At 41.6% G+C, this 6,552-nt stretch overlaps 1 protein-coding gene across 4 annotated transcripts in view; it reads left to right on the top strand.

Moving 5' to 3' along the window:
• The first annotated feature begins 2,476 nt into the window (after positions 1–2,476).
• LOC311243444 (zinc finger MIZ domain-containing protein 2-like) overlaps positions 2,477–6,552 on the top strand; it is an 80,288-nt gene continuing 76,212 nt past the window's right edge. For all 4 annotated transcript variants that reach the window (XM_084332677.1, XM_084332675.1, XM_084332676.1 and 1 more), the window contains exon 1: positions 2,477–2,922. The gene's annotated coding sequence lies outside the window, so the exon portion shown is untranslated. The remainder of the gene's footprint in view (positions 2,923–6,552) is intronic.

Genomic DNA, 6,552 nt, shown 5'->3' with positions numbered 1-6,552 from the left:
GAATAACTGTCATAATTAAATGTTTGTAAGAACAACAGTAATGATACTAAATATAACGTGTGATTTTTTTTTTAATGTGTGTGGGATGGCCTTTTTCTTTATTTTGTACTGTGAACCTGGGTTGAGCCTGACTAGCATGGCAGGTTCCTTGCACAAGCGACCGTAATTTATTCATGACAGGAGAGAAGATCATGGCTGACATTAGATCGGGGTGTCAGTGGAAATAATAATAATAATAATAATAATAATAATAATAATAATAATAATAATAATAATAATAATAATAATAATAATAATAATAATAATAATAATAATCACGGATGGATAATAATTCAATTTGCTGTGCACATTCATGACCCCATATTGAAAACATATTGATTTTGGTGACCCCATAACCTTTCTGCCGCCATCAGGCCAAGCTTTCAATTTTCTAATTGGTGTATCTCCTCAGCCACTATGGCCTGGAACACAGCAGCAGCATGTGTGCACTGTGGAACACCTTGCTTTTCATTTCAGCACTGTGTGAACAGGTTAGAAAAGCAGCACGTCATCTAGAGATTCAGCCTATTTTCAGACAGAAATGTTCCCATTAACCCCACCTGCAGTATCGAGGACAAAATGACTGGTAATGGGGAAAGACCATTAATTTTATAGGTGGGGGATATGTCATAATGACATGCAAGTGTGAGAGGGCAATATTGGCAACTCTTCTCTGTCGTCTACCCAGTCAAAAATGTTGAGCATGAAAGTAATGGCAAAATGGGGAGATTGTGAGGCCGTGGTGGAGATCTGCACTCTGCTGAGTGCATTCTTCTGGTTGTATACTGTTTTCCATACTCCTAATGACAACTTAGTAAATAAATATATTTTTAGATCTTCCTTTTGTGACTCATGCTATGCCTGCCCTTGTGCTGGTGCCGCAGGTGTTAAAGGATAACTCCACTATTTTGGGAAATTAGCTTATTTAACATCTTCCCTGGAGTTAGACAAGAAGATGCATACCTTTTTTGTCTCTGTGCGTGCATTTTAGCTTTGGGAATAGATGCTCCGTTAGCATAGCTTAGCTTCATCACTGGAAGTGAGGCAGGACAGTAGCCTTACAGTGCCTTACAGTGTATTGCAAGGTCTGACATTGACCAAACTTGATATGCATGACCTTGGTGGGCTCTAGGTCAACTCCTGAAAAGGGGGTCAATGTCAGACCTTGCAATCAAAAGTTAGGGGCGCACTGAAATTATGGCAAGGGTTATTAGCCCCCTAACTTTTGATTGCAAAGTCTGACATTGACCCCCTTTTCAGGAGTTGACCTAGAGCCCACCAAGGTCATGCATATCAAGTTTGGTCAATGTCAGACCTTGCAATACACTGTAAGGCACTGTAAGGCTACTGTCCTGCCTCACTTCCAGTGATGAAGCTAAGCTATGCTAACGGAGCATCTATTCCCAAAGCTAAAATGCACGCACAGAGACAAAAAAGGTATGCATCTTCTTGTCTAACTCCAGGGAAGATGTTAAATAAGCTAATTTCCCAAAATAGTGGAGTTATCCTTTAACTGAATGGAACTTTAGGAAACATACTATTCTTGATTTTTATTTTATTTTTTTAAGTCTGTTAAGTCTGTTGTGGGATTGACACAAGGGAGAACACTAGCATATCTGTTGATTGGCCATGTGGGCGTAAATATTGGCTGATGCGGATTGCTTCAAAGTGCCAGATATCGATCCGACTCATCAGTTGACCAATGAATCGGTATCCTATCAAATACGGATAAGATCGTATAGTATGATTATGGTGCAAACCCAAACTCGTTTTTCGTTTCCATTTATTTTTCTTTCTATATTGTTGTCTGTTTTTTGTTGTGTATCTGTGTTTCACTGGAGATAAATGATATGTCCAGGTTGTGCTGAGAAAAATCCAATAAAAAAAGAACTGTAATTTCCAGCAAATTCCTGATTTGTTTAGAGTGAATGAGGCTAATATGCCAATAGTCACTGCAACGCCCCCATAACAATAATCCAATTTATAATAATACATGCTGTTGTTATTATAACTACTACTGTTGCTGTTATTATTATTATTATTAGCCTATTATTGTTGTTGTTAGTAGTAGTAGCCTAGTATTCCCAGTGATACCCCTATCTGATGTCAGCCAAACCCTTGATCTGCTCTCCTGTCATGAATAAATTAGAGCGGGTCTATTGTGGAAGGAGCCTGACTCAACCCCATAGTTAATATATAGCCTAGTCCTAAATAAAGCCATCCCACATCCAAAAAAAGAATCGTACTTTAAATCCAACATCATAGTTTTCTCAGAACCATTCTTTCTCGCAGTATATTTGGCGGGTATATTATATTGTGCTTAATGACTTCAAGAAATCGGGTAGTATAGTTACTACCTTTAGCTGGCGGCCTGGCTTTCTGCTTCACAGAGAGAGGGGGGGGGAGAGAGAGAGGAACCAAAAGGGGGCAGAGAAAGAGCAGAGCAGAACAGGCAATACTAGCTTGTACAGATACTGCAGCCGTATGCTCAGCTCAAGATCTCGCTAGAGGCTTTATTCTCAGCGAGCAATTAAAGGCCACAGCTCAGCAGTGAAACAAGCTGTTGAAGCGGATCATGCTCGTTAGTTAGAAGCTCATTTGGTGGTTATTTGACCGGGTGGGAACACGGGGATGGTGCCCCATATCTGCTGGAGGTTAGAGAGAGGGGGCTAGCTTGAGCTAGCTGGCTCGTGCAAGAACCAAGTTCCCTGGATATATATCGACCTCTCTTGGATGCTATTTGGACATATTCGAGAAGTTATTTCCATCAACGTCTCTGTGTTTTACCGACACACGTGATTATTAATGCAACGAGGGCTGGTTTGGCGGATTACAGACTGCAGAGCTACGGCAGGAGGGCTGGAGACGGAGGAAGTAGGGACGGTAGGTCTGGAAGCCAACAGGAGCTAACATTACAAGGGCCGTCCGGGCATCTGCGGGGCGCAGCTAACTGGCTAATGATGCTATCAGTCCTCCTTCGGCTCGCCTGTTAACATTACAATGTTATTATTTAATATGACCCTTTACGGTCTGGTCATAGCGCTAACAACCAAACACCTCACTGTTAACATAGCTGACAGCATTATCGACTAACGTTTTTTTTTAAATGTAAGTTTATTCTGCCGCCGATCTAAAAGTAGGTGATCTGGATGGGAATGTACACAAGTGTGTGTGCCCCGCTTAGCCCCGCCTCTGTGTAGATCCATTGTCACAGCCCGCTAGCTTAGCCAGTTGGCTTGCTAACAGCTGTAGATGTCGTTTTTTTGACAGTCTAATGAATTGCGGTGAATTTCTGATCTGGCTGTTTTGAAAAGTCACCTCACAGGCACACGGGTCGCAGTGGTCAGACATATTGTTGACTACTGTATGTGGAGGTTTTCCACGCAGCTTCTACGCTAGCAAGCTAATGCTAACTAGCAGGAAGCTCGTAGTCCAACTGAATACACATTGATCTGCCATTGTAAACACTCGCCACCGGTATGCAGCTGCTTGCTACTAGTGGTTTGTCTTTGGTGACCAAAACGAGAGCATTCAAAATGTCCTCCCTTGACATTTTCATTATGTCTGTATTGACAAATAATACATGTATGACAGCTTTATTATAAAGAAAGCATGCGTGTGGGCGTGCACACAGGTAACGGAAGAATAGGTGGCTGACTTGCATCCGTGTCATTTCCCCCTCATAGTTAAGTTGAAGCATCTGTTGTTGTTTTTCAAAGTCTGGGTTGGGACCTAAAATGATACCATAATGAATATGTTTGTAAGGCAGAAGTCTTCCAAAGTATCTGCAGTGAAAAGAAGGTTGAATGATGGAACCAGTATAGTTGGTATTTACATTTTAGACACTGTTCATACTAGTATTCTCATGGGTAATGACAACCACCTGCTATTTGATTTAAATCACCTGTGATTTGCGACCAAGATGGCCAAGATTGAATACAATGAATAGTTAGCATGGAAGTTAGTTCGATCTGTTTTGGTTTTCCAAGAAGTAGCCTAATGTTTGTTCCCTGAGAAAAAGTTTGAACCCCACTGTTTGTTTGTCACATATAAAGTACATTACAGTCAAATGCTTGGTTCTGTATGAGCCCCCTGAGGATGTGCTTCATACAGTAAAAAAGTCCAAACACTATACAACATACAATATATAATACTATTGACGCAGCAGGGAACAAAATAAGTACCCGCCAACCGCCAATGGCGGGCAGATTTAAGGTTTGGCGAGTAACAATGAGAGGTCCTCTTATTTTGAAATCCTGTGGCGGGTCTCATTTCCGCCCCAAGCGCAGCTCCAGCTATAATATCTATGGCTCCGGCAGCGACGTTCGGTTCATATCCATATACTCTTATTTTGAAAATCCCCACGGGCCGTGGCAACTCGACAAGTCATATCCGCCCAGTCCGTGCTGTCTGCATTAAGCAGAGCAGGGCTACAGAGCAGTGCGCATATTTTGCGACCCGAAATAAGTCTGTGGTGTTTTGAGGAAATGGAAATGGTTGGGGGGGGGGGGGACGCGTTATTTTTTTTCGTAGCCGCATTTTGCGGAGACACACTCTGATTGGCCACTGACATGTGCGCCCAATCGCGTGACGAGCTGTGTCTTTGCCCATTTCCGGGTCTAACAGCCTGCAAACTACCTAACGCCTAGTTTATCACTGGTTAAGCTTAGGTGACTCTTTCGAAGTTGGTTAAGGTTAGAGTTTGGAATCAGGGCTGGTGTTCTATCGCCCTGCTCTAAGACAAACTCTAACCTTAACCAACTTCGAAAGAGTGCCTAAGCTTAACCGGTGTAGAAACGGGTGTCACACGATTGGGCGCACAGGTCACATGAAGTGGCCAATCAGAGAGCGTCTCCGCAAAATGCGGCTATGAAAAAAAATAACGCAGGGGGGACTCTCCCTTTCTCTGTGTGTGCGTGCGTTTGGAAAGACGATGAAGTCACTAGTCAGGACTCAGGACAGGAGTATATTATAGTAAACTGAGGATTACTGAGGATGGACAGATAATGTTGATATTCAAATATAAAAAAGTTTCGAGAGGAGTGGAAGTTTGAAGACAGACTAGACTACAATATGATGCGGGGGTGGTGAGTTGAAACAGTGTGTGTGTCCCGAACCCACTTCTATGTTTCAATAAATGATTTGCATTTAAAACTATTAACGCTGACTCATTCCTTCAGTCCACTCAAAATTATGCTAATATTCCTTATGTTGTTTATGATATTAATTGAAAATAGCATATGAGAGTATTATAACACATGGCGATATACTAAAAAGCTATTTATAATTTTTGGCTGGTAAAAAATCTGCCTGGCTGGTAGTTTTTAAAATCTACGAGCCAAATGTCTGGTAAGTCAAAAAGTAAATTTGGTTCCCTGATTGACAGTGTCTTAATGTTAGGATACTGCAATGTATGGTTTGGGTACTCAAAACCAGGCCCATTACTGAATTGATGCATCCCTGCATGAGGAGAACAGGCTACTAACATGTGTTAATAAGGCCGCTGGGGCCCACTGGGCTAAATTTGATCAAGTTGGGTCCCAGAATAAAATAAGTTGAAAAGGCTCTTTTTTGTCTGAGTCACAAGATTCCAGTGGGACGAGACAGGAATACCATGATGTATACCATATAGGCCGACTATTATTGTTAGAATTGTTATTATTTATATATATATATTTTTTCCCCCTGCCTGTACCCCCCCCCCCCCCCCCCTCCCCTATGCTGCTATGACACCTGCATTTCCCCAAGGAGATTAATAAAGGAACACTTGACTTGACTTGGGCCTAACAAAATTAATAGTTGGTTTCAGGTTGGTTGTCAGTTTGGCCATGGGTAGGTAGGGAATTTATTTTATTTAATTTTTTTATTTTATTCTTTCCCATGGCGACTATGGATAGGGAATTTCTTTATTTAATTAAAATGTTCACAACAACATGGATGCATGTACTCTGCCAGCATGTTTAATATCCATAATACTAAATGTTTGACTAAGATTTCTATGAAACTTTATTCTTAAAAAAAAAAAAAAAAAAAAAAAAAAAAAAAAATCGGATTTTATTTTTTTTATAATTTTTAAAAAAAACTCATAAAATATATTGGGTCGCACCTAAATCGGCAGGGTCGGTCGGCAACCTGAAACCAACTATTATTTTTGTTAGGCCTTAGGCCCCGTCCACACGAACGCTGGGTTTAATGTAACCGTGATTGTATGTGCGCAGTTGCACTGTTCGGCCACACACAACCGGGGATTTGCTACACTGCAACCGCGGTCTTTTGAAACCGGTGGCCAGGGTGAAGTTGTGCGGTTTTGCAGTTGCGTGTGGGCATAGCAACCGAGGTTATTCCCAGTGTTTACAGCAGAGCTGTCGCAATTATTCCCCATGTTCACGGCAGACCGCGGGGTAGAGAGATTAGAGCAGAGCCAACTACACCAGTGTTTACAGCAGAGCTGTCCCAAGTAGCGTTATATGAAAATGATTGTAACAAACTTTTGTTCAAAACGTATCGTCTGTG

This window comes from Notolepis coatsorum, assembly GCF_963971535.1.
Source record: "Notolepis coatsorum genome assembly, chromosome: 1".
In the NCBI taxonomy this organism is placed as follows: Eukaryota; Metazoa; Chordata; class Actinopteri; order Aulopiformes; family Paralepididae; genus Notolepis; species Notolepis coatsorum.
The sequence above is the reverse complement of the archived record's forward strand: the minus strand, read 5'-3'. Positions and strand labels throughout refer to the sequence as shown.